General features: G+C 47.0%; 1 long non-coding RNA gene and 1 pseudogene across 3 annotated transcripts in view; one reads left to right on the top strand and one right to left on the bottom strand.

The window, feature by feature from the left end:
- LOC149127135 (uncharacterized) overlaps positions 1–27,428 on the bottom strand; it is a 563,175-nt gene that overhangs the window by 158,481 nt on the left and 377,266 nt on the right. The window lies entirely within an intron of this gene.
- The window catches only part of LOC127482692 (non-histone chromosomal protein HMG-17 pseudogene), an 86,082-nt pseudogene that overhangs the window by 35,648 nt on the left and 23,006 nt on the right, over positions 1–27,428 (top strand). Inside the window, exon 3 of the transcript XR_016232759.1 lies at positions 9,864–9,941. The product of XR_016232759.1 is annotated as a non-histone chromosomal protein HMG-17 pseudogene (transcript). The remainder of the gene's footprint in view (positions 1–9,863; positions 9,942–27,428) is intronic.

Raw genomic sequence — 27,428 nt, 5'->3', positions numbered from 1 at the left:
AGACTGTGAAAGAATCAATGATCACTTGAACTCTCAGCATCAAAGTGTTGTAGAAGGGGCAGAATCCAGAGTGTGTACTGAGTAAAGATACATGGATGAGAGCAAGGTCAATGGGAAGGCTTCCAGTTTAAAGAAATGCATTGCAGAAGCAAGGATGGAAGAAGCACAGAGGGAGAGTGAGCAAGGCGGGCCAGAGGAATGGCTAAGAAAATGCAGAGAGGATGCAATATGTGTAATGAGTGGAATTGGGGAAGAACTTACAGTCACTATGAACTCTAGACATGGCCCAGGAAAACTGGAGGAGGCCAGCCAGGGGGTGCCTGAGAGAGATGATCGCTCTCACAAAGCAGGTCTCAGTGGAGTAGGAAGTGAAGCCTACGTTTTGCCAGGTGGAGGAGTAGTCATGCTAAGCGGGGCCACTTCATACTGCCACCATACAAACCGCAACCCCATTATGACAAGTACATGGGCCACTATCTCAGACACCAAGCGTGCACGGACAGTGAGTTCTGAAGAAGCCTGAGAAACTGAAAGTAATGTGAGCCCCCTCCAGGAAGACTCGGCTACTTTCAGCCTTTTTATTTTTAAAAGATTTATTCATTTTATTTTGAAAGGTAAAGTTACAGAGAGGGAGGAAGAGACAGAGAGAGAGAGATCGTCCATCTGTGGTTCACTCCCCAGATGACCGCAACAGCCAGCGCAGGGCCAAGACAAAGCCAGGAGTCAGGAGCTTTGTCTAGGTCTTCCATGTGGGTGGAAGGGGCCCAAACACTTGGGCCATCTTCCATGGCCTTTCCTAGGCCTACCTGCCTATCCCACAGCCATTTGATTTACACCAACACAAATGTAAAATCCATACATATTAGAGAGGAAGATATGCTGTGTATTGATAAGTCATCACACATACTTTATGTGGACCTGGTAAGAAATGTTCACTATGATGGTACAAGACAGATTTGGGGTCTGTCTTGTTCGACTGTCCTCAGTCTCTCTCTCTCTCCCCACTGCTTTTTTTTTTTAAAGATTGATTGATTTATTTGAAAGGTAGAGTTACAGAGAAAGAAGGAGAGATAGGGAGAGAGAGGGGGAGAGAGATAGAGAGATCTTCCACCCACTGATTCACTCCCCAAATGGCCACAAGTGCAGAGGCCTAGGTGTAGGGATTTGGGCCATCTTCTGCCACTTTCCCAGGCCATTAGCAGAGAGCTGGATCAGAAGTAGAGCAGCCAGCACTCGAACCGACGCGCATATGGGATGCCAGCACTTCAGGCAGCAGCTTTACCTGCTAAGCCACAGCGCCAGCCAGTGCCTTCAGTCTTAATAACACTGGTTTGCACTAAATACAAAAAAAATCTTCAAATCTGATTTCCCCTCCCCCAACCAGAAGCCTTGAAGAATAGCTTAGGACAGGCTGTGGGGAGGGACCCTCACGGCAGAACTCACAGGAAAACTTCCTCCAGGTAGGCAACAGTCCCTTCCCTCAAGGCCCTCTGCTCAGCAGGGATGATCAGAGGCAGATCCACTTCCTCTTCCTCTCCCCACTGATCTCTTTCTGCCTCTGACACCGCCACCTTTTCTCTTCCTCTCCTGTCTTCTCCCTCGCCTTCTATCTCTTCAAACCATGCCCTCCCCACCAGCCCCACTCCGATACTCTCTTCTTTCAGGAGATCTGAACTCTTGTCCCTGAGGGTCATCACCCCTTCTCCAGCCCATGCCATTCTGCATCCCTTACCTCAAAACCTTTCTCCGACCCACACCCCTTAGAATTCTTGTAGAATGTCTTCACTTTGCTATTCGAAAAACAGAAGTTGACATTGGAACGCGGGAGCAGAAGACTGAAAACCAATCACCGACCAGTGCAATGGATATTTCCATTTCCAGGGGGAGGTGAGGGAGAGGAGAAGGAAGGAGAGCAATGGCTCTGAATGCCATCCTTTGTGTGTCCATGTCTCTTCCATTGCATTGTAGAGACAACGCGGGGCATTGCTGAAGCCCGCGCCTCCCACGGTACCTTAGCAGATGGAAATATTTGGACGAATGAGTGAGGGAATGAAAAGCTGAATGTGGCAAATGAGGCATCGAGGGCAGGGAGGGCGCTCCCAGGATGCTCACTTCGCAGTCCGGGCTCATCGTTTCTCGCCAGGGTCTGGGACCTGGAGCCATCCTGGACTCCGGGAACTGTGTTCAGGGACACACCAGCTGCTCTGCCTGCAGGTGTGGTCTCAGAGAACAGCGTGATCATCATCCAACTTCGCGGTGACTTACAACCAATTTTTGAGGTCGACACTTGTGTACTTGGTCTTGTCCGAAATTTTCTCACCCCAGACCCCCCTGACAGGACTTGCTGACTTCACACAGCAATGACCCCTTCCCTCTCTCACTAATAGTTTGGATTAAGTCATATCTAGCTATAAACCTCTTTTGAAATTCTATGCACAATAAACACAATGCTTGTGTCCCAACGTCAACTTTTAATAACCACAAGTATTATTACACAGGAATCAACACTAGCCCTAACACAGAATCCCTAACACTTGGTATCTCCCATGGAAGCTGCCTGCTAATCCTCCTTAAACCTTGCTCTCAGCGTGTAATTCCCGCACTGGAAACCCAAATGCCTGGTGTCTGGCCTCTGCTCTGCAGAGCTGAAAGCCACCCACCAGCTAGCTGGTCCCCACCCCCTGGGTCTAACTCTATGTATTTCACATTACTTTGGGCATGCACCGATTGCCTCATAACCAGGCAATATCCACTGTCATCCCTGCCTCTTTGTCCAAGAATCTTTCTCTTCCCTGGAACTTCTCCTTGTCCTCCACCTTGCTCTGCCAGCAGTCTGAAATCGGGAAAGTGGTTGGCCATCCCGGTCCCTCTCTGCCAAGGAGACTGTCTTGCCTCATGCAATCTATGTAGCTCTCTGGTCTCTCCATGGCCACTTTCCCCAGGTCAGGCCTGCCCCACTGTGTATTCTACAGTCTATTCATGAATCTCTCCGGCAGTACTCATACCTTTTACTTCTGTTTCCCAGAGTACAAAGCACTTTGCTTTTTGCACAATTGGTGATTGAGCCAAAGGAAGTGAAAACAGTTGTCTCAGAACGTCCAGTTCCCCTCGTTCCTCAGGGATTTCCACTGAGCACTGGGAGAGCTACCAGTGTGATAAAGTCTGGGTCTAAATCCAACTCCAGGCCTCATTCTCATGATTCTTTTTGAAGGCCTGGTTTCTATCTTTTTCGAACATGGAGGAGAGCACTTGACAAGATCCTTAGAACTCATGTTTCGACTGCATTAACACGTGCACATCATTAACTAAGATGTACATGCTGCATAGACAGGAGAATGTCCAAGAGGTGCAAATTACCATGAGAGGAATGAGACTTGAGGAAGCTCTGCCCAAAATTCAGGAGCCGCTCTCTTTCCAAGGCCGTGTATCATCGATTACATAGTAGACAGGATGATGGGTAACAGGCGAAAGAACGGCTCTGCAATATCCAGGCGCAAGGCACGTCGTGTTTCTGTGTTGCTGCAAACTCAGAGGAGTACAGAGTGTATTTCAGAGGTCTCCAAGCTCCTCACACTCCCACGGCGGGGAATAGCCCAGTATCATGATCATCGGATCTGTGTCTCCACGGCAAGCTGCGGGAGCTCTAGGCTTCCATGGAGGGATCTTGATTCACAGTGTGCGGTGGCTGCTGTGGTTGGCACCGCTCCTTCTGCTGCCTCCAGGTGCCGGCTTCTGCTGGCGAGGCCCTCAGGAGGACCATGGAAGGGCTTCCTGGGCTGTGCTCTTGCCTCCACTGGCTGCAGGCTGTCCACAGAGACCCTCGCTCCGTTTCTCAAAACTGGACCATGTAGTGTCAATAGCCTCTGTAAGCTTTCCAGTAGCCTCCCACCGAGGGCAGGCAGGGGTGGTCAGGCATAGACCCCTGGAGCTCTGGAAACCTGCCCCACTTCTGCACGCACGCATGCGCACACACACACACACACACACACACACACTCCGCCTGACTTTCCTTCTCAGCAAGTGTCTCCACTCTCCTGAATAATTCTTTTTTATTAAGTCTGGACTTCAAACCAAAATCTGCATGGAGGGATTTATCCCGGGGGCAGCAAAACTTCTCTTTTAGGCTCTGAAGCAAAAAGACTATTTCTGTACCCTGGGAGGAAGGGGAGCCAATCCAGAACACAAGACTCCGGGCTAAGAAGAAAATCGCACTATTCCAGTGTGTGTGTGTGTGTGTGTGTGTGTGTGTGTGTGTGAAAGAGAGAGAGAGCGCGTGAGCCTATCTGCTGCTTTACTCCACTAATGCCTGCAGTGGCCTGATCGTGCTAAAGCTTCAAGCTGGAAGCTCAATCCATGTCCCCAACATGGGTGGGAGGGACCAACCGCTTGAACCATCACCTGCTGCCCCACAGGTTCTGCACAACAGGCAGCTGGGGTGTGGAGCCGGAGCCAGGACTCAAACCCAGGACACAGTTGTCCTAACCAGATGCTTAATCTCTAGGCCAAACGCCTGTCCCCTATCATTCTATTTTGCTGATAAGGGCATAGCAGTAAAGGGAACAGACATCAGTTAATTTCTCCAGTACTCTGTGTTTCGTGGGCAAAAGCACTCAGCCTTTCTCTCTCTCTCTCTCTCTCTCTCTCTCTGTGTGTGTGTGTGTGTGTGTGTGTGTGTGTGTGTGGGAGGGGGCAGGTGGAGTGGCTGAAGGCATTAACAAAAGACATTTGGATCCATAATGAAATCTCAAAGGACAGCTCAAAAAGAAGCCTTGGGAAAAAGCCAGAGTGCTGTGCCTGCAGCAGTAATGGGCAGGTGCCCCTGTGCAGTAGTTGGAAGAACAGGAGTACTAGTACTCTTACAAGGGCACCTCCAAAAGTTCATGGGAAAATAGAGTTAAAAGATAAGTTTGTTTTGGTGCAAAAAAATTTTTTTTGGAGCCAGCACTGTGGTGTAGTAGGCTAAGCCTCCTCCTGCTGGCATCCCATATGGGTACTGGTTCAAGTCCTGGCTGCTCCACTTCCAATCCAGCTCTCTGCTATGGCCTAGGAAAGCAGTGGAAGATGGCCCAAGTGCTTGGGCCCCTGTATCCTTGTGGGAGACCCAGAAGAACCTCCTGGCTCCTGGCTTCAGATCGGTCCAGCCCTGGTTGTTGCAGTCATCTGGGGAGTGAAGTGAGTGAACCAGTGGATGGAAGATCTGTCTCTCTGTCTGTAACTCTGCCTCACTAATAAATAAATCTTTAAAAAAATTTCTTTTGAAATCATACATAAAAGGGGTCTTTAGGAATTCTTGGACAACTTATATTATGAAAAAACTTTGTACCAAAGTAAACTTACCTTTTAACTCTACGTTTCCATGAACCCTTGGAAGGGTGCTTACCAAAGAGGGGCCCAAGGAACCAGACAGCCTAAAGATACTTGCACTCCACTGACCACACTGGGCAGCCTGGTGTAGGGCTGCACCTGAGGGGGTGCCTTTTTCTAAGGCATCGAAAGTGTTACAGGGCCGATATAGTCTTGTTTAGGAAGGACAGTGGATAAGGGCATATGCCAGGTTTAGGAGAAATTCAGGTATTTAGCTGATCTTAAAGACAGACAAAATTCTATTCTTATGTCCAACCTTACATTAAAGCTCGGCCATGGGCCAGGCATTTGGCACAGCAGTTAAAATGCCGTGGGGACACCCACATCCTGTACCAGAGTGCCTGCTCGGAGTCCATGCTCCTGCACTTTTGATCCAGCTTCCTGCTAACGCATACTCTGGGAGGCAGTAAATGATGGCTCAAGTACTTGGATACCTGCTACCTACAGGAAAAGCTCAAATTGAGTTCCACGCTTCTAGGTTTGGCTTGGCTCAGATCTGGCTGTTGCAGGCATTTGGAGGGTAAACCAGCATATGGAAGATGTTTCTCCATATCTCTCTGTCTCTCTGCCTTTCAAATACAAGGAGAGTTAAAAAAAAAAAACACTCCATCAAGTAGAAGGAAAACAAAATGCATTTACACAATTGAATCTTGTTAAAGGAAGCCAGGGAGGTAGAACTCAGGACCAAGTGATGTTCCCCTCCCTGCTCCTCCTCTCCCCATGGAATTGGTCAGTTGGCCCTGCACCGCCCTGAGAATAGCCACATGCTGGGGTGGGCATGTGACAGGAGTTAAGATGCCATTTGGGAGGCCACATCCCCTTTTGGAGTGCTTGGTTCAAGTCCTAGCTCCATTTCATTTTTAAAAAGTATTTATTTTTTTAAGGATTTATTTATTTGAAAGGCAGTTACACAGAGAAAGGAGAGGCAGAGAGAGAGAGAGTGAATCTTCCATCCAATGGTTCACTCCCCAGTTGGCCACAGTGGCCGGAGTTGTGCCGATCCGAAGCCAGGCCAGGAGCCAGAAGCTTCTTCCAGGTCTCCCATGTGGGTGCAGGGGCCCAAGGACTTGGGCCATCTTCTACTGTTTTCCCAGGCCATAGCAGAGAGCTGGATCAGAAGTGGAGCAGCCAGGTCTCAAACCAGCGCCCATATGGGATGCTTCAGGCCAGGGTGTTAACCCGCTGCACCACAGTGCCAGCCCCATAGCTCCATTTCCAATCCAGCTTCCTGCTGATGCACATCCTGGGGGTGGCTCATGCAGTTAGGTCCCTGCTACTGTTGTGAGAAACCCAGATTTAGTTCCAGCTTCCTGTCTTCAGGAGATCTCTCTCTCTCTCCCTCTCTCTCTCTCTCTCAAATAAGTAAAAACACATTTTAAAAAAATTTTACGACAAGGATGGGCATTGTGGCACAGTGGGTTAACCAGCACTTGGGACACCTGCATCCCACAGCAGTTTCTTATTCCGGCTTCCTGATAATTCATCCTGGAAAGAAAGAGGCTGACATCCAAGCAAGTGCTCGGGCTCCTGCCACCCACATGGAAGACCTGAATGTGATTCCAGGACCCTGACTTTGGCCTGGCCCAGCCTTGGCTGTTGGAGGGCATTAGGGAGTGAATCAGTGGATGGAAAATCTGTGTGTGTGTGTGTGTGTGTGCCTCTCTCTATAACTCTGTCTTTCAAACAGATATTTTTAAAAGTGTTAAATAAATAAATTTTAAATAAATAAATCTTTTAAAAAAGTTTTACAAGAGATAGTCAGAGGCCAGTATTGTGATACAGTGAGTTAAGCTGCTGCTTATGATGGCAACATCCTGTGTGGGAATGTTGATTTGAGTCCTGGCTGCTCTGCTGAGTCTGGCTTCCTGCTAAGGCATCTGGAAGGCAGCAGAAGACAGTCCAAATACTCGGGCCACTGGAGTTCTTGGCTCTTGGATTCAGCCTGTCCCAAACCTTGGAGAGTAAACCAGAGGATAAAGGGTTTTTCTCTCTCCACCTCCACCTCCACCTCCACCTCCACCTCCATCTCCATCTCCACCTCCACCTCCATCTCCACCTCCCTCCCTCTCTGCTGTTCTGTCTTTCAAATACATAAACAAATGTCTTTAAAAATAGTCAGATATAGTTAATATCAGTCTAGGAAAACATGGGAAACTTTAAAAATAAATTCTCATGGAATGAGAGTAAGGCCTTTAAAGATGATTACTACTGCCAGGTTTCTTTTTTTAGTATTGTAAGCAACCTGGAAATTATTTTTAAAAGTAGACTCCATGTAAGACTCTTATAATGAGGAAGTTTGTAAAGAAAGGGTTTGAAATTTCCTTCATTAATCATCAGGAATGGACTTTTTCGGGGCCGGTGCTGTGGCATAGTGGGTAAAGCCACCGCCTGCAGTGCCAGCATCCCATGTGGGTGCCAGTTCGAGTCCTGGCTGCTCTACTTCCTATCCAGCTGTCTGCTATGGCCTTGGAAAGCAGTGCAAGATGGTCCAAGTCCTTGGGACCCTGCAGCCTTGTGGGAGACCCAGAGGAAGCTCTTGACTCCTGGCTTCAGATTGGCGCAGCACCAGTGTGGAGTGAAGCCGTGGATGGAAGACCTCTCTCTCTCTCTCTCTCTCTCTCTCTGTCTGTGTAACTCTGCCTTTCAAATAAATAAATAAATCTTAAAAAAAAAGAATGGACTTTTTTCAAAGAACACTTAGAAACTATGAATGTAATATCTGTGCACTGCATAAAGCAATTAGATCCCACCAGATTGGTTTTTGCCCAATTCCATGTTATAAGATATATGATCAACTTGTGTTTCCATTACTATTGCTAGTGTTCTAGTTTTTCCCTTACATTGAACCATTGTAGGTGGTCCAGATAGACAAATGGCCCTTGTGGTATCACTCTCCATTTGCCTGGTGCTGGTTTTCTGGAACATTCTTCACCTGTTCTTTGTCATTGGCACTTTGTCCTCTGACTTGCCTGTTCATATTCTTTGCCCCTTTCCTAATGTGTTGTTGTCCAGTCAGCACTGATAGGAATCTTTTAGCTATTGTTCTCATGAAAATATTTTCTCAAACTACGTCTTTTGTCCTTTATTTATGATGTCTTTGACCACATAAAATGTTTGGGCTTTTATGTAGAGAAACACGTCAATGATTTTATGATTATTTAGGAAGATTTCCTCTACTCTAAGATTATAAAAACATCATCTTTTATCTTTTTCCTCTATTACTTTTATAGTCTTTTTAAAAAGATTTATTTATTTATTTATTTATTTATTTCAGAGGTAGAGTTATAGACAGAGAGAGGAAGAGACAGAAAGACCTTCCATCTGCTGGTTCACTCCCCAAATGGCTGTAATGGCTGGAACAGGGCCAATCCAAAACCAGGAGCCAGGAGCTTCGTCCAGGTCTCCCGCATGCGTGCAGGGGCAAAAGCACTTGGGCCATCTTCTACTGCTTTCCCAGGCCACAGCAGAGAGCTGGATCGAAAGTGGCACATTTGGATTGGAAGCGGAGCTGCCGGGACTTGAACCGGTGACCATATGGGATGCTGGTGCCACAGGCAGAGGCTTATCCCACTATGCCACATCCCTATAATCTATTTTAAAAGTTTGTTTCAGGGTTGGCACTGTGGTGTAGCAGGTAAAGCTGCCGTCTGCAGTGGTGGCATCCCATATGGACGCCAGTTTGAGTTCCAGCTGCTCCACTTCTGATTCAGCTCCCTGCTAATGTGCCTGGGATAGCAGTAGAAGATGGCCCAAGTGCTTGGGCCCTTAAACCCATCTGGGAGACCTGGAAGAAGCTCCTGGCTTTGTATAGGCCATTTGGGGAGTGAACCAGTGAATGGAAGACCTCTCTCTCCTGCCTCTGCCTCTCTGTAACTACCTTTCAAATTAATAAATAAATAAATCTTTAAAGAAAATTTGTGCCATCAACCTAGTTTTTATTTCATGCATAATCCAGTAGTAAGAACATTCATTAAAACTACCTAACCACATTTTCCATGAGTTCTAGAGAAAGAAGGAAGCTGAGCTCTTTGATCCATCTGAGGAACAGTGATGAAGTTCCTTTTTAAAAAGAAGATTTATTTACGTATTTGAAAGGCAGAGAGAGAGAGAGAAGAGATAATCTTCCATTTACTGGTTCACTCCCTAAGTGACTGCAATATCCAGGGCTGGGACAGTCCCAAGCCAGAAGCCCAGAACTCCACTTGGCATGGAGTGGCAGGGGCCCACGCACTTGGGCCATCTTCCACTGTCTTCCCAGGCACATTAGCAGGGAGCTGGATCAGAAGCAGGAGGGTTAGGACTCAAACAGGAGCTCCAATATGGGATGCTGGCATCACAGGCGGCAGCTTAACCCCCTGCACCACAATGCCAGCCCTATGATGATTCTATGAGAGAGAAAAGATGTTATCCAACAAAGAGCATGCACTCTAGAGAGACGACTGTTACGACAAGAACATAATCCAGTGATCCCAATTTGTAATATCCTTTTGTACACACAGTTACCATGCAACCTTGGACTCAGAAGCTGTGGCTACTGTGGAACTGATCCACCTGATAATCCTGTCAAAGAGGGCAAGGTAAGCACCTCATGAGGCGTCTTGGATTCTGTGAATTCACAGGAGCACGGGCGTTTCTTCATGGGAAGCCTAGGGGGAGCACTTGAACTGGACCTTGAAGTTCAAGGGCAAGTTTTCATAGATCAAAATGGCAGGAGGGGTCATCCGGGGCTGAGGGAACACAGAAGCAGAGAAGCACAGGGTGTGTTTTGGGAGCTACTCGTGAGCTGTCCAGTTGTCTTCCAAACAGGGAAGTCATGGAGGATTAACTTAGATGCTGGTCTGAGACTGGAGGTGGAAAACCTCAAATGCCACAGGTCATGAATGTGTGCTTCATTTCCTGAGTCAGCGATCGGCATGGAAAGCTTTCTTAAAAACAGCTTTACTGAGGTATAGTTCACACTCCCCATTTAAAGTGTATCAGTCAATGGTTTTTAGTTCAGTTGGCCCTCTGTGTCTGCAGGTCCCACGTCTAAGGATTCAACTAACTGACATCAGAAATAATTGAAAAAGAATTACATCTGTATTAGGCCCAGACTTTTTTCTCATCTATGTTTCCTGAACAACACAGTATAACAACCATTTACATAGTACTCGCATTGTATTAGGTGTTACAAGTAATCTGGAGGTGACTTAAAGTACCCAGGAAGATGTGTGTGGATTATATGCAAATGCTATGCTTTTTTTTTTTTAAAGAACTTTATTTATTACTTATTTGAGAGGTAGAGTTACAGACAGAGAGAGGGAGAGACAGAGAGAAGGGTCTTCCATCTGCTGGTTTACTCCCCAAATGCCTGCAATGGCCAGAGCTGGGCCTATCTGACGCCAGGATCCAGGAGCTTCTTCCAGGTCTCCCAGATGGGTTTAAGGGCCCAAGCACTTGGTCCATCTTCTGCTGCTTTCCCAGGCCATTAGCAGGGAGTTGGATCAGAAGTGGAGCAGCCAGGACATGAACTGGTGCCCATATAGTATGCCAGCATTGCAGGCAGAGGCTTAGCCTACTATGTCACAGCACCAGCCCCTACTATGCTATTTTATACAAAGGACTTGAGCATCTATGGAGTTTGGTATCCATAGGGTGTCCTAGAACCAATCCTCTCATGGACGCTGATGAGAAACTATATGTTCACAGATCAGTGCAGCCATCACCACAGTCCATTTTAGAACCTTGCTATCGCCTCAGAAAGAAACTTCATCCACACCCTGGAGCTGTCACCTTACTAAGCCCTCTTTCCCATTCCAGCCTGAACAACCACTAATCATTTTCTGTCCCTCTAGATGTCCTTGTCCAGGACATTTCCTATAAATGGAATCATATAATATGAGACCTCTTGTGATTGATTTTTTTCACTTGTCATGTTGTTACCATGAAAAGCTTAAGCTACAGAATTCCCTAATCACTGGTTCTTTAGAGAGAATAATCTAGAAGCAGGATGGTGGGAGGGGCTGGGAGGCCAAGGAGAGCCATTAGGAGGCCATAGGTTAAGGGGTCATATGAATGCAAGGTGAGGAAGCTTCTGGTTACTAGTAGGGAAACACTGAATAAATGGCTTAAAAATCGAGGACATGCAATAGAGTTACTGTAATAGCAGGAAATCATAGGTGAGTGATCTATAGCTGAGCATTGGCTTGCTACTGTTGCCAGGACCCCAGCACTTCCATTTTCTGCCCACCATCTTGCTGTACTGACTTTTTTTTTTTAAAGATTTATTTATTTATTTGCAAGTCAGAGTTACGCAGAGAGAGGAGAGGGGGAGAGAGAGAGAGAGAGAGAGAGAGAGAGGTCTTCCATCTGCTGGCTCACTCCCCAATTGGCCACAACAGCTGGAGCTGCACTGATCTGAAGCCAGGAGCCAGGAGCCAGGAGCTTCTTCTGGTCTCCCACGTGGGTGCAGGGGCCCAAGGACTTGGGCCATCTTCTACTGCTTTCCCAGGCCAAAGCAGAGAGCTATATCGGAAGTGGAGCAGCCAGGTCTCGAACCGGCACCCATATGGGATGCTGGCACTTCAGGCCAGGGTGTTAACCCACTGTGCAAAAGCATCAGCACCGCTGTACCAACTTTTATATTCTGACTTTCCCTTCATGCTTGCAAAATGCTTCTGCCCCTCAAGGTGTCACCTCTTCATACAATTGCTTATGGAAACCCGCATCTCTAAAAATGCTAAACCTTTTCCCCACCCAGTGGATTTCCCCTTGTATGCCGCTGGCCTTGTATGCCACAACACGTATTCACGCTTAGCTTCAGGTGGGCTGAGAATATGGGGATCTGCCGTTGTCAGCCCCGGTGGTGGATGGAGAGCTCTGCCACCAAGAATGGACAGGGAGTGGCTCCCAGGCAGGTAAACTGTTGTGTTTGCTGCAAGGAAGGACCAAGGAAGATGGAATAATACAGAATGATACAACATCCTTAGTCCAGCAAAGAACAAGCTTTCCTGAAGGTGGGACTGGCTGGCAGGATCAAATAGCACAGTGAGGATGGAAAAAATGAAAACCGTGATAAAACTGGTCGTAAGGAGGTCACCAGTACCTTCAATGGCTACATTCTAGTAATGGAGAGGAAGAAGACAGGAGATCCCAGCGCTTGATGAAGAGAGCAAATGGATGGTGGAAACATACAGGAACTTTTAGAACACAAAGCAGGAAAGAAACTGGCCAACAGGATCAAATGAGAGGTGGTTTGCGAGATGGAAGACTGATGCAAGTATCAAGATAACTTACTGAAATATTAATTTGTGGTTTCTGTTCTCACTAACATAGGTCATATTCAAAGAGATTTAATAGTGGAGGACAATCAATTAATGAATAAAAATATATCTTAAAATTAAGGATGTATTTGTTTAGCATTAAAGGTACAAGAGATCTTAGGCAAGACCAGAGACTGAGAAGCCATAGAGTGAAGTGTTTGGCTACCCACAAATTTAAATGTGCTGCATATTTAAATATATCTGACACACAGAGACAAATGACCAATGATAACAGTGGTTAAGAGTGCACATTTGCAACACATTTATCAAATGTGCCTAATACACAATTTTTATTAATTTCTTCGAGAGACAGACACAGATAGATGATAGATAGATAGATAGATAGATAGATAGATAGATGATAGATACATACAATGCTCCCATCTGCCAACTCATTGTTGGAGCCAGGCCGAAGCTAGGAGCCAAGAGCTGGGAGTCAGGATCTCAATCCAGGTCTCCCACGTGAGTGGTGGAGACCTAACCACTAGAACTACCACCACTACCTCTCAGGGTGCTCATTCATTACTAGGAGGCTAGAACTGGGAGAGGAGCCAGAACATGAACCCAGGCATTCTGGATATGTGACAATATCTTTTTTTGTAATGTGATGTAATTTTTTAAGTTTTATTTATTTGAAAGGCAGAGCAAGAGAGAGAGAGATGGTCCATCTGCCGGTTCACTCCCCAAATGCCAGCAACAGCCAAGGCTGTGCCAGGCTGAAACCAAGAGCCAGGACGTCTTATCTGGACCTTCCACATGGTAGCAAGGACCCAAGTATCTAAGCCATCACTCACCACCTTCCAGGGTGTGAACCAGCAAGAAGCTGGATCGTAAATGGAGGTGCACTGACCCCAGCCAGTCTGATATGGGATGTGAACATCTGAAGTGGTGGCTCAACCTGCTCTGCCCATGATGTGGGTGTCTTAAATGGCATCTTGAACCAGTAGGCCAAATGCCCACCATATTAAGACTCTTTTTTTTATTATCTACTTCTTTTTTTTATTTTTTTTACATTTTTTTAACTTTTATTTAATGAATATAAATTTCCAAAGTACGGCTTATATTAAGACTCTTAATCAAGAAAATACTCATAGCCATTAAGCAGCTGATCTGGACTCAAATCCAAGCATTCTGGCTTTCCCACTACATTTAGAATCAGAAAAATTCAATTAAAAAAATAAGATGATGATTTTACCCATCAAATTGGTCAAACTTAAAAAGAATGACAGTGTCCAGTTACATCAAAGATATAAAAGAATGTACAATCTCATATACTGCTGTTTGGAGGTATGATTTGCTTCAATTTTTATGAAAGCTATCTGGAAATACCTATCAAAATTACAAATACACAGGGCAAGCATTTGGCATAGGGGTTAAACTGCTGCTTGGGAGACCCGCATCCTATACTGGAGTGCCTGGGTTTCAGTACTGACTCTGCTCTCCATTCCAGCTTCCTGCTCATGTGCACCTTGCGAGGCAACAGATGATGGCTCAAGTGCTTGGGTCCCAGCCACCCATGTAGGAGACCCGGATGGAATTCCTGGCTCCTGGCTTTGGTGTGGCCCAGCCTTGGCAGATGGAAGATCTTGGTCTATTTCTCTGTTCGTGTGTGTGTGTGTGTGTGTGTGTGTGTCTGCCTTTCAAGTTTGGTGAAAATAAATAAGTTTTTTTTTAAATAAAATAATCTTTGTGTCATGAACACTAGTCTGGGAGCCTGCACTGTATGTTTAACCATAGGAAATGGCCATTTCTGTAAGTCCAAATGGTTTAGAAGTGGTATTTGAAGAAGATAATTAACCACCAGGATGTTCAGGTTGTTTAGGGGGAGGGGTGATGGGATGGAAAGCCTTCTACTTTTTTATGCTATTGCTTTTATTTAAGAGAATGTACAAGCATTACTTTTGGATTTTTACCAACCCCAATAAACCCTTTATAAGAAGAATAAAAAGAAAAAGAGCATTTGGCCTGCACTGTGGTAGGCTGCAGATGGTGGCCAGTCCCTGTGCAGGTCTGTGCCCCTTGGCACTGGTGACGATTGGGCTGTCCCACTGATGCCAATAGCAACTCACCCCAAAATGACAACCAAAAATGGCTCCAGATGAAGCCAAATATGCCCTGTGTACAAAGCTGCCCCTGGCTGAGAACGGCTGCTCCTGCCCTTGGTTTCTCATGGGGGAGGGAATGCTGCGGCCGATTGGTCTAGAAGCTCCCCTATAGCATGGAATTGAGTGGTGGCAGCAGTCCTGAATCAGGTCGCCCATGGGTTTTCTGGGAGCTCTTCCCTGCAGATTCACCAGAGGGGCCACCGTGCTACCCAAAGGACAGACCCGCAGCATGCCGGGAACTCCCTCTTTCTCTCCTCCTTGGCTTGTTCCTGTTTCCCACAGCCCTGGCCCCAAACAACCCGTCTGGATGTGAACAGCGATAACCCTTAGCCACGAGGCGTGGAGAGCCATGTGCCTTGTGCTGTGTGCCATAAAACCGGCATTTTTAGATATGGTGAGCAAGAGCAAAGTGTTCTTTGCTTTTTAAACATTTTTCCTAAGGCAGTCGGATGACTCACCCTCTAAAAAAAGATCCGTGTTTCCATGAGGGAGCCTGTGGGATAGGCAGGCGGGGAAGAGAAAAACCTGGTTCTCTTCCTGGTCCTGCTGCCTCTGGGCTCTGTGATGTCTGCCAAGGCTCTTAACCTCTCTGGTGCTTCGTATGATAAAGCTGAGACTGAGGCTGAGTTAGTAACTCGCTAAAAGGTCATTCAATCAATGAAGTGGCCGAGCAAAGACTTGGCTCTGCTCCATGGCCGTGTTGGGACAGTTATGAGAATCAAGATGTGAAAGACTCTCAGAAACTAGAAAAGTCCACCCAATTCAGAATGGCCGTGCAGCTGCTGTGTGTGTGGTGTGAGGGCGGATGTGGGAAGGGGTGGAGATTGTGAGAAGAGGCCTCGGTGCCCCCGAATGCCTCATCCCTGGGACTTAAGGGTTCCATGCCATCCTCCCAGCCAAAATGGAGAGGCCACTTGGAGGGGCGTCACCTTACACTTGGTGGTAGTGCTGGTTGTTTTGAGATTTTGTTTCTCTTCGTTGTCCTCACTGAGGGGGTGGGGAAGAGCTGAAGCCTTTCTCACAATATAAAGGGGTGCATGGGCGAGACCTAGGTTACATCAGAGGGTCAAGGCCAAGCCTGGAGAAGGAAGTCTCTGGGGCCTTGGTATCTCCTCCCACCCACAATGTCCCAAGTCCAGTCCAAGTTGCCCCAGTTCCAAGGACCTGACCTGGTGCCCTCAGTGCCCAGGGGCTCCTGCCTGGAGCCCTCAGACGAGACTGGTGGCAGTTCAGTGGCTGGGATTTTGTGGTGTTCAGTGAGGGGGTCTTCTGTGGTGTTTGGTGATTTTCTTGTGGTTTTTGGGTTTCTTCCAACTGGGGGAACACTTCTTTGCAGTGGTCACAGCAGTGCGGTGCACATGGGATGCCAGGTGCAGTCTGTGTCCGCCCGCACCCACTTCCTTCCTCCCGGCCCACCTGCTGTTGAAGAGCTTCTCGGCGCACTTGTTGGGCAGGCCTAGGATCAGTTAAGTTTCCACCCTGGGCCCGGGGTCTCCCACACATGCAGCCTCAGGGAGCAGCAGCAGCGAGTACTGGGCCCACTTTACAGTCTAATGAGTTGTTTAAACACCTTCAGGAAGTGGAGGATCTGCTCCAACATTCTCTTTTAAACACTTTTTTTTTTTAAATAAAAAACACCCTGTGAACCACAGTAGGAAATGTTTCCCAGAGAGACTCAGCCTACGTATATTATAAACCTAAAACAAAAGTTTAACCTATAATGTTCTTGGCTGTTTCTGTTTCTTTCTTCCTTTCTTCCTTTCTTCCTTTCTTCGTTCCTTCCTTCCTTCCTTCCTTCCTTCCTTCCTTCCTTCCTTCCTTCTTTCCTTCCTCTCTCTCTCATTATTTATTACTTTATTTAAGAGGTAGAGTTACAGACAGTGAGAGGGAGAGACAGAAATGTCTTCCTTCTGTTGGTTCACTCCCCAAATGGCCACAATGGCCGGAGCTGTGCCGATCTGAAGCCAGGAGCCAGGAACTTTTTCCTGGTCTCCCATGTGAGTGCAGGGGCCCAAGGACTTGGGCCATCTTCTGCTGCTTTCCCAGGCCATAGCAGAGAGATGGATTGGAAGAGGAGCAGCCAGGACTCGAACTGGTGCCCATATGGGAGGCCAGCACCGCAGCCGTAGGATTAACCTACTGCGCCATGTTGCCGGCCCCTCTGTTTCCTTTAAACTGTCACCAAATAACAATGCTGACCCACTAAGTAATGGGTCTTGACTTACAGTTTTAAAAACACTACACCAGGGACAGGGGTTTAGCCTAGTAGTTAAGATGCTCATGCCCCTTATCTGAAAACCTAGGTTCGATTCCTGGCTCCGGCTCCTGACTCCAGGTTCTTGCTAATGCAGATCACGGGAGGCAACAGAGATGGCTCAAATACTTGGTTTCCTGCCACCCATGTGGAAAACCTGGATGAAGTTCCTGGCACTTGGCTCCAGGCCCTAGCCATTTGGGGAGTCTCTCTGTGTCTCTGTTTCTCAAATAGATAAATCAATTTTTAAAAATACTGTTTCCCAAGAAGTGAAAAATAAAAAAAAAAAAAAAAAACACCAAAAGCACTGTACCAGAAGGTTCTGTGAGTGAAGCAGCAGCAGCACACACACCCTTGGCTGAGCTGGGGCAAGACGCAGAGGATATGGCTCCGTGTTCCTCAGGGAGACTTGGGATGCACTTGTTCTAGTTTTCCAGGGGCCGAGTCTCTGAGCCAGGATTCGAGAGGACGAAGGAAGATCAACAAGTCCAAATCCAGATCCCCAGAGGCCCCTGAGTGAGTGCGGATGAGCCATCAGGGAGCAGCTTCTGGCTGGATCCCCAGAGGGCATGATCTAAACCCAACACCATTACCGTACAGTGGTGTAACCACCACAAGAAAGCAAACCTTAAAACTCCAACGTTTATTGAGCCGTTATTCTATGAGACACGCATGAAGCCCTTGCCATGCGTGATGGGACATAATTCATGTTTGAGAGCTGAATTAAGTTTGAGCAATCCCTGACTTTCTCTTCCTGCCCACTAAAGAGTTCTGGCTTTGCTGGTTTAATTTCTTTCCCTGCCCCATCAGCAGAAAAACTGCACAGAAGCAAGAGGACCAGAGGAACAACATCGGTTAGGACAGGACAAAGGCTTCCTAGGGAGCTTGGGAGAGAGAAGGGGAGGCAGAAACTTGGTGTGTTAGGGACTTGGGAGGGGAAAGGATAGTAAGAAATACTGCAGAGGGACAGGTGTTGGGTGCAGTGGTTAAGTTCCCTCTTGGGATGCCTGTGTCTCCTAACAGCAGGTGTAGGTTCAAGTCCTGCCTCTGCTCCTGATCTACTTTTCTGCTAATGAGCTCCCTAGGAGGCAGCAGTGATGGCTCAAGCACAGTGCTAGAAGGTTCTGTGAGCGAAGCAGCAGCAGCACATGCTTGGGCTGAGTTGGGGCAAGACACAGAGGATATGGCCCCCGTGTTCCTCAGGGAGACTTGAGATGCACTTGTTATAGTTTTCCAGGGAGACCTGGGTAGAGTTCCCAGCTCCTGGCTGGCTGGCCCGCCTCAGCCCTCACTGTTACAGGCATTTGGGATGTAAACCAGCAGATGGAAGATCTCTCTCTCTGTGTCTCTCATCTATCTCTGTGTCTGCCTTTCAAATAAAAATAAGGGAGTGATTAATTTCTTAAAAGTGAGAAGTATTGTAGGGGTTCTGTGTAGTATTTGAAAAATGGAGTGTTGAATCTGAGTAATTTGAAATGACTTTTTTTGGCCGGCGCCGTGGCTCAATAGGCTAATCCTCCACCTTGCGGCGCCAGCACACCGGGTTCTAGTCCCGGTTGGGGCGCCGGATTCTGTCCCGGTTGCTCCTCTTCCAGGCCAGCTCTCTGCTATGGCCAGGGAGTGCAGTGGAGGATGGCCCAGGTGCTTGGGCCCTGCACCCCATGGGAGACCAGGAAAAGCACCTGGCTCCTGGCTCCTGCCATCGGATCAGCGCGGTGCGCCGGCTGCAGCGGCGGCCATTGGAGGGTGAACCAACGGCAAAGGAAGACCTTTCTCTCTGTCTGTCTCTCTCTCTCACTGTCCACTCTGCCTGTCAAAAATAAAAAAAAAAAAAAAAGAAATGACTTTTTTTTTTTTTTTGACAGGCAGAGTTAGACAGTGAGAGAGAGACAGAGAGAAAGGTCTTCCTTTCTCCGTTGGTTCACTCCCCAAGTAGCCGCTATGGCCGGTGTGTTGCAGCAGGTGCGCTGCGCCGATCCAAAGCCAGGAGCCAGGTGCTTCCTCCTGGTCTCCCATACGGGTGCAGGGCCCAAGCACCTGGGCCATCCTCCACTGCACTCCCGGGCCACAGCAGAGAGCTGTCCTGGAAGAGGAGCAACCGGGACAGAATCCGGCGCCCCGACTGGGACTAGAACCCGGTGTGCCGGCGCTGCAGGCAGAGGATTAGCCTAGTGAGCCGCGGCACCGGCTAAAATGACTTTTTGACAACTGGTGTGAGTTTCTTAGACTGCAACATCCTGAGACTGGACTGTGTGGGTCATATTCTCAGTGGGGTTACACATGCATTACCTTATTTAACAGTCCTGTGAGATAGTCTTGTTACTTTCTTATTTTCAGATGATGAAAGGGAGGTTGCTAGTGAGTAAACTTAAAGTCACACAACTAATGAATAGAGGAGCCAGACTGGAACTTAAAATAAAGTCTTTTTTTAATTTAATGAATGCATTTTTACATAGATACAACTTTAGGAATACAGTGGTTCTTTCCCTCATGCCCCCCCCCCCCCCAATCCATCTCCCTTCCCACATCCCATTCCCTCTCCCATCTCCTTCTTCATTATGGATCAGTTTTAGTATGACTTTATATATAGAGGACCCTATCAATGCTGATCATAGAGTTCCCGAATTTGCCCCCATGCCAACACACAATATATAGAGTACAGTTTGGGAAGCGAATTTGCAGTCGATTCTCATATTGCAAAAATTAAGTCTTTCAATCACCAAATTACAGCCTCTTATCAGGTCCAAGAGCAAATATGATTTCAATATAAATGATATCATTAGGAATAAAATACTTGGGAGTATAACAAAATAAGAGTAAGATTTGTACACTGAAAATGATAAAATGTTGAAAGAAGTTAAAGATAAATGGAAAAGTTTCTCAGGTTCATGGATCAGAAGACTTAACATTTTTTAAGAAGGAAATAACTCCCCAAGTTGATCTGTAGGTACAACACAGCATCTAGCAAAATCCCAGCTGGAGTTTTTGCTGAAACTGAGAAGCTATTCCTAGAAATCATAAGGAAGTACAAGAGGGCAAGAATAGCCAAGACGATCTTGAAAAAGGTCAAAGTTTGTGAACTCACATCTTCCAATTTCTAAACGTAATCAAAACAATATGATGCTGGCATAAGAATAGACATCTGTATCACAGGAATAGAATTAAGAGCCTAGAAATAAATGTTAACATTCATGGTCAGTTGATTTTTGACAAATGAGCCAAGATAATTGAATGGGGAAACAAATTGAGTACTTTTTTAAAAAATTATTTATGTATGTATTTATTTGAGGAACAGAGAGATGGAAAGACAGAAAAATAAGAGTGCTCCCATCTGCTGATTTACTTTCCAAATGCCTGCAATGGCTGGGACTGAGCAGGATGCCCAAGCCAGGGGCTGGAAACCCAATTAGTGTCTCCCATGTGTGTGAGAGGAACCCGAGCACGTGAGCCATCACGGCTGCCTCACAGGGTGTGCATTAACAAGAAGCTAGAATAGGATTAGAGCTGGAACTTGAATCTTGGTACTGCAGTATGGGATGCAGATGTCCCAAGTGGCGTTTTAACCACTAGACCAAACTTCCACCCCTAGACTATTTTTTATTTTTGGTTTTTATTTAAATCTTTTCACTTTGTTTGAAAGGCAGAGAGACAGTTCTCTGCTGGTTCACTCCTGAAAAGCCTACAACAGCCAGGACTGAGCTAGGCTGAAGTCAGGAACCCAGAACTTAATCTAGGTTACCCATATGAGTGGCAGGGACCCAAGTACTTGAACCATCACCAGATGCCGCCCAGGGAGTACATCAGCAGGAAACTGGGTCAGAAGCAGAGTAACTGGGACTTGAATCAGGCCCTCCAAAATGGAATGTGGGCATTCGCACCCAGGGATTTAAACCACTGCACCACACACCTGCCTCTGGACCATTTCTTAGGTAAACTTTTTCATTTTAGAACAGTTTTAGAATTTTTGTGTGAATAGTCTTTCCTGGTCTGGCACTGTGGCACAGCAGGTAAAACTCCTGCCTGCCGGGGTGACATCCCATATGGGTACCAGTTCAAGTCCTGGCTGCTCCACTTCTGATCCAGCTCCCTGCTATTGTGCCTGGGAAAGCTGTGGAAGATGGCCCAAGTTCTTGGGCCCCTGTACCCAAGTAGGAGACCCAGAAGAAGCTTTTGGCTCCTGGCTTCAGCCTGGCCCAGCCCTGGTCATCGTGGCCATTTGGTAGTGAACCAATGGATGGAAAATCTCTCTCTCTCTCTCTCTCTCTGCCTCTGCCTCTCTATACTGTGCCTTTTAAATAAATAAATAAATCTTTAAAAATAGAATACTATTTTCAACAAATGGTATTTGGACAATTGGATATCCACATGAAAAGAATGAATTTGGATAATCACACACCATTAACAAATGTAACAAAGCTGATAATGTAAGACTAAAACTATAAGATGCTTAGAAGAAAAATCAGGTATAAATCTTGATGACCGAGCCGGCGCCGTGGCTCAATAGGCTAATCCTCCACCTTGCGGCGCCGGCACACCGGGTTCTAGTCCCGGTCGGGGCGCCGGATTCTGTCCCGGTTGCCCCTCTTCCAGGCCAGCTCTCTGCTATGGCCCGGGAGTGCAGTGGAGGATGGCCCAGGTGCTTGGGCCCTGCACCCCATGGGAGACCAGGAAAAGCACCTGGATCCTGGCTCCTGCCATCGGATCAGCACGGTGCGCCGGCTGCAGCGGCGGCCATTGGAGGGTGAACCAACGGCAAAGGAAGACCTTTCTCTCTCTGTCTCTCTCTCTCACTGTCCACTCTGCCTGTCAAAAAATAAAAAAAAAAAAATAAAAAAAAAATAAAAATAAATCTTGATGACCTTGAGCTAGACAGTCATTTCCCAAATATGACACCAAAAGCATTATGTGATAGAAGAAAACACATTTAATAGGACTTCATCAAAACTAAAAGCCTTTATGCTTCCAAGAACATTATCAAGAAAGTAAAAAGATAACCCATAGACAGGGAGATAATGATTGTAAAATATGTATCTGGGGGCTGGTGCTGTGGCATAGCTGGTAAAGCCACTGCCTGCAGTGCCAGCATCCCATATGGGCATTCGAGTCCTGGCTGCTTCACTTCCCATCCAGCTCTCTGCTATGGCCTGGGAAAGCAGTAGAATATGGCCCAAGTCCCTGGGCCCCTGCACCTGTGTGGGAGACCTGGAGGAAGTTCCTGGCTCCAGTTTTGGATAGGCTCAGCTCCGATCATTGCTGCCATTTGGGGAGTGAACCAGCGGATGGAAGACCTCTCTCTCTCTCTTTCTGCCTCTGCCTCTCTATAACTGCCTTTCAAATAAAAGATAAATAAAACTTTAAAAATTTATATATATATATGGGATTTATATCCAGAATAAAAAGAACCCCTACAACTCAAAAAACAAAACCACAAATAACCCAATTTTAAAATTGACTAAAGAGGAAGGGGTAGATAAAGGGAGGCAGTATAACAGGTGCCAAGATACAGTTAAATATAATGGATAAATGCAGTGGAAACTATAGTTTACAACAATTCATTATATATTTTATAAGGAACTGTGGCACAGTGGGTTATGCTGCTGCCTGGGATGCCCACATCCCATATGAGAGTCCCTGGCATCAAGTCCAACTTCCACCTCTGCTTCGGATCCAGCTTCTGGCTAACGCACCTGGGAGGCAGCAGATGATGGCTCAAGTACTAAGTCCTTGCCACTCATGTGGGAGACTCAGATGCAGTGTTTGGCTCTTGGCTACAGCTTAGCTCAGCCCCAGATCCTGCAGGCATTTGGGGAGTGAACCAGTGGATGGAAGATCTCTCTCTCTCTCTTTCTGTCACTCTGCCTGTCAAATAAATAAAAATGAACATATAGGCATTTAAGAAAAAAGAACTTGAAGAGACTAATTGGAAGGTTCTCAACACAAAGAAATGATAAATGTTTAAGGAAATGAAAATGCTAACTATTCTGATTTGATTGTTATATATTATATACATGAATCAAATTATCACTCTGTGCTTAATAAATATACTCAATTTTTTAAAATGAAGGTAAAAATTAACAAAGGAGTTGCAAAGACAATTCTTCAAAGAACATATCATGGCAAATAAGTTCATGAAAAGAAACTCAACATCATTAGTCATTAGAAATGCAATTCAAAACCATGATGAGATACCATGTCACACCTACTAGGATAGCTCTTATCAGAAATATAGACAGTATCATTGTTGGTAAATATGTGGAGAAATCAGAGCCCTCATCTGTTGTTGATAGGAATGTAAGATTATATGAGCCTTCGGGAAAACGGTGTGACAGACAGTTCCTTAAAATGTTAAAAATAGTTACCTGGGGCCAGTGCTGTGGCGTAGTGTGTAAAGCTGCCACCTGCAGTGCTGGCATCCCATATGGGTGCCGGTTCTAGTCCTGGCTGCTCCATTTCCCATCCAGCTCTCTGCTATGGCCTGGGAAAGCAGTAGAAGATGGTTCAAGTTCTTGAGACCCTGCACCCACATAGGAGACCCAGAGGAAGCTCCAGGCTCCTGGCTTCAGATTGGCACATCTCTGGCCATTGTGGGTCTGGGGAGCGAATCAACACATGGAAGACCTCTCTCTCTCTCTCTCTCTCTCTCTTTTTGCCTCTGTGTTTCTGTAACACTACCTTTCAAATAAATAAATAAATTTTTTTAAAAAATAGTTACCTGTCACCCAGCTGTCCCATTCCTTGGTATCTTCCCAAGAAACATGAAAGCGCCGGCACCGTGGCTCAATAGGCTAATCCTCTGCCTTGCGGCACCGGCACATCGAGTTCTAGTCCTGGTTGGGGCGCCGGATTCTGTCCCAGTTGCCCCTCTTCCAGGCCAGCTCTCTGCTGTGGCCAGGGAGTGCAGTGGAGGATGGCCCAGGTGCTTGGGCCCTGCACCCCATGGGAGACCAGGAAAAGCACCTGGCTCCTGGCTCCTGCCATCGGATCAGCGCGGTGCGCCGGCCGCAGCGCGCCGGCCGCGGCGGCCATTGGAGGGTGAACCAACGGCAAAGGAAGACCTTTCTGTCTCTCTCTCTCACTGTCCACTCTGAAAGAAAGAAAGAAAGAAAGAAAGAAAGAAAGAAAGAAAGAGAGAGAGAGAGAGAGAGAGAGAGAGAGAGAGAGAGAAAGAAAGAAAGAAAGGAAACATGAAAGCAAAGTCCACAAAAAAATATTGTACAAGAAAGACCCATGTTATGGTGCAGTGGATTAAGCTATTACTTGCGACAGCAGCATCCCAAATCAGTGCCAGCCGCTTTGCCTATCCAGCTCCCTGTTAATGTGCCTGGGAAGAAACTTAAGATGGCCCAAGTGCCTGGATCCTGCCACCTGTGTGGGAGACCAGGATGGAGTTCCTGGCACCTGGCTTCAGCTGGCCCAGACATGGAGAGTGAACCAGAGGATGGAAGATATGCTGTCTCAATCTCTCTTTCTTTCAAATAAATAAGTAAAAGCCTGCACATGAATGTTCATGGCAGCATTAGCCTTAATGACCAAACACTGAAAACAACTCAGAAGTCCACCAACTGATAAATGGATAAACAAAATGTGATTTTCTGCACAATAGATAGAATATTATTTGGGTATAAAAAAGAAAAGTTCTAAAATATTATACCATATGGATGAATCTTGAAAGCATTATGCTAAGTGAAAGAAAAGCAGCCACAAAAGGCCCTGTGTTGTATGATTCCATTGTACAAAATGTCCAAGAGAGGCAAACCTATAGAGACTGAAAGAAAGATAGTGGTTGCCTAGTGCTGGGGCATGGGTGGAGATGAGGAGTGATGGCCCAGAGGTATAATATTTCTTTTGGGAGTAACAAAAATACAAAATTAAATTATGATTCATACAATTATATACTAAAAATCCAATTAATTGTACATTCTAAGTGGGTAAACTTTATGGTCTATAAATTATATCTTAAGAATTTAAATAGGATGAATGAAATGAGAGAAATTCGAGGCAGTGAGTATAGAGAAATATAAATTGGAGGCAGCAAGTATAGAGAAATCTTCCATGTAATTCCTTAAACTCATAAAGGTTTTATGTTGCCATTGTTTTAATTCCCAGTACATAGCTGCACTTATTGTAGCAAAGGCAGATAATGCTTAAGACAGGGTGGAGACCCAGGGAATCATTGTGCTGACTTCTCCACATCTCCAAGTACATGGTTTGCCCAGTTACCAGATTTCTTTTTAAAAATTTATTCAGTGGGACAAGGACAATTTCTTTTCTTTTTTAAAAAATTTATTTGAAAGAGCTAGAGATGGAGAGAGAGAGAGAAAGTGAGAGAGAGAGAGAGAGAGAGAGAGAGAGAGAGAGATCTTCCATTCACTGGTTCACTCTCCAAATGACCACAATGGCCTGAGCTGAGCTGATCTGAAGCCAGGTGTCAGGAGCTTCTTCCCCGTCTCCAACATGGGTGCATCCTCCACTGCTTTCCCAAGAGCATTAGCAGGGAGCTGGATCAGAAGTGGAGCAGCCGGGACTCAAAGCCGCACCTGTATGGGCTGCCTGCAACACAGACTGGGGCTTTAACCCTGTGTGCTGCAGACGTTATCCTCACTGTATCAACCCCAGAGCACGCAGTGCTTCAGCTTACGGATGATCATTTCTGCTTCTTTTTTTTTTTTTTTTTTTGACAGGCAGAGTGGACAGTGAGAAAGAGAGACAGAGAGAAAGGTCTTCCTTTGCTGTTGGTTCACCCTCCAATGGCCGCCGCGGCCGGCGCACCGCGCTGATCCGAAGGCAAGAGCCAGGTGCTTCTCCTGGTCTCCCATGGGGTGCAGGGCCCAAGCACTTGGGCCATCCTCCACTGTACTCCCTGGCCACAGCAGAGAGCTAGCCTGGAAGAGGGGCAACCAGGACAGAATCCAGCGCCCCGACCGGGACTAGAACCCGGGGTGCCGGCACCGCAAGGTGGAGGATTAGCCTACTGAGCTGCAGCGCCAGCCCATTTCTGCTTCTTTCCTTGCCTTTTCTGTTCACATTATCCTCATCCCACGAGGTACAGTGAAGAAATAAGCAGCCTCTCTTCATCTTGTTAGAGCAATAAATGCATGTGTATGTGAAGCAAGCAAGGCCACGGAGCCTTTGGGGAAACAGAGCAGGGAGGTGCCCAAAGGCATTTTCTGTAGAGAGGGCAGAAAAGAATAAACAAGGCTTCTGCCAAAAATGCCTGGAACTTACAGCACTTTCCTCAGCCCAAGGTCAGACTCTGTGTGCATGTTGACATGAACCTGGTCAGTCGTTGCTGCTCCCTGGATTAAAAGACTGTGTCGTCTTAGGAAATTCGTCCCACTAATTCCACCTGTCTGGGAATTGAGACCCTCCTCCCCTCCACACATATACAGAACAAGCATAATTCCAGAGTGGCAACTGGCACAGCTCCCAGGAACACAGCGTCCCGAGCCATCAGAGGCAGACTTCCTGAGCCCAGGCAAGGGGTCCCCACGCCACAGAGGGAAGGCAAAAGATAGGGCAGCATACTCAGGAGGCCACCCCTTCGGCAAGGGTCTGGGAATCCTGGCTTTTATCTTCGTCTTGGAATGAGAGATTAACCCTAAGAGAATCATGGAAAAGTACAAACCACAGAACCGGAAACCACAGAGGGAGAAGGTGCCTCTGAGGTCACCCGTGCCCCAGCCCCAGCCCCCCACTACACGGATGCTCTCTTCTTGCCGCCCCTCCTTGCCTTCACTTGGGCCCTTGCTGGAATCCTCACCCAGCCCCACAGAAGCGGCGGATTCCTGACAGGGTAGTGCTGAGAGTAGCAAGTGATGACACTGTTGCGTCTTGCTGTGCTCCTGGTCTCTCACAGCTCCTCCTCTATTCAGAAAGCACTGCGTGGTCCACCTCCTTCTCTGGGTCTTGTCTTGGGAGCACCATCATCTATCTCCCTTTCAGTCTTCTTGCTTGGCCCAGACCTGCCCCTATCACTTCACTGACCCTCCCATGCACAGCCATGAGGCCAGGAGACGGCAAGCACAAGCTTGGGCCTTGGCCCTCTCCGGAGTGTTCTGTCCACCATGGCTCCTGGACACTGCTTTCACTGCACACCACAGGGCTGCCTCCACCAGTCTTCCCTGGCTGTCTCCTGGTCTTAGCCTCTCATCCCCACTTGTGCCTGATGACAGACTCGTCCTCCGGCCTCCTGCCAAGACTGGGGCCTGCACACTGACCCATCAAGATGGCCTGAAGCCCAGGTAACTAGACAGAACATCCCTACGTGTTCCATTATTTCCTTGCCGCATTGGTTTCAAGTCTGTCTTTATCCTTATCTCCTTCTCCCGGGCAGGGTGCCCTTGGTCAAGATTCCTTCATTCATTCCAGCCAATCAGCACGGGGTTAAGAACACAAATTTTGAGA

This window comes from Oryctolagus cuniculus, chromosome 4 (genome assembly GCF_051225735.1).
Source record: "Oryctolagus cuniculus isolate XC-2025 breed Fujian yellow rabbit chromosome 4, ASM5122573v1, whole genome shotgun sequence".
NCBI lineage: Eukaryota > Metazoa > Chordata > Mammalia > Lagomorpha > Leporidae > Oryctolagus > Oryctolagus cuniculus.
The sequence above is the reverse complement of the archived record's forward strand: the minus strand, read 5'-3'. Positions and strand labels throughout refer to the sequence as shown.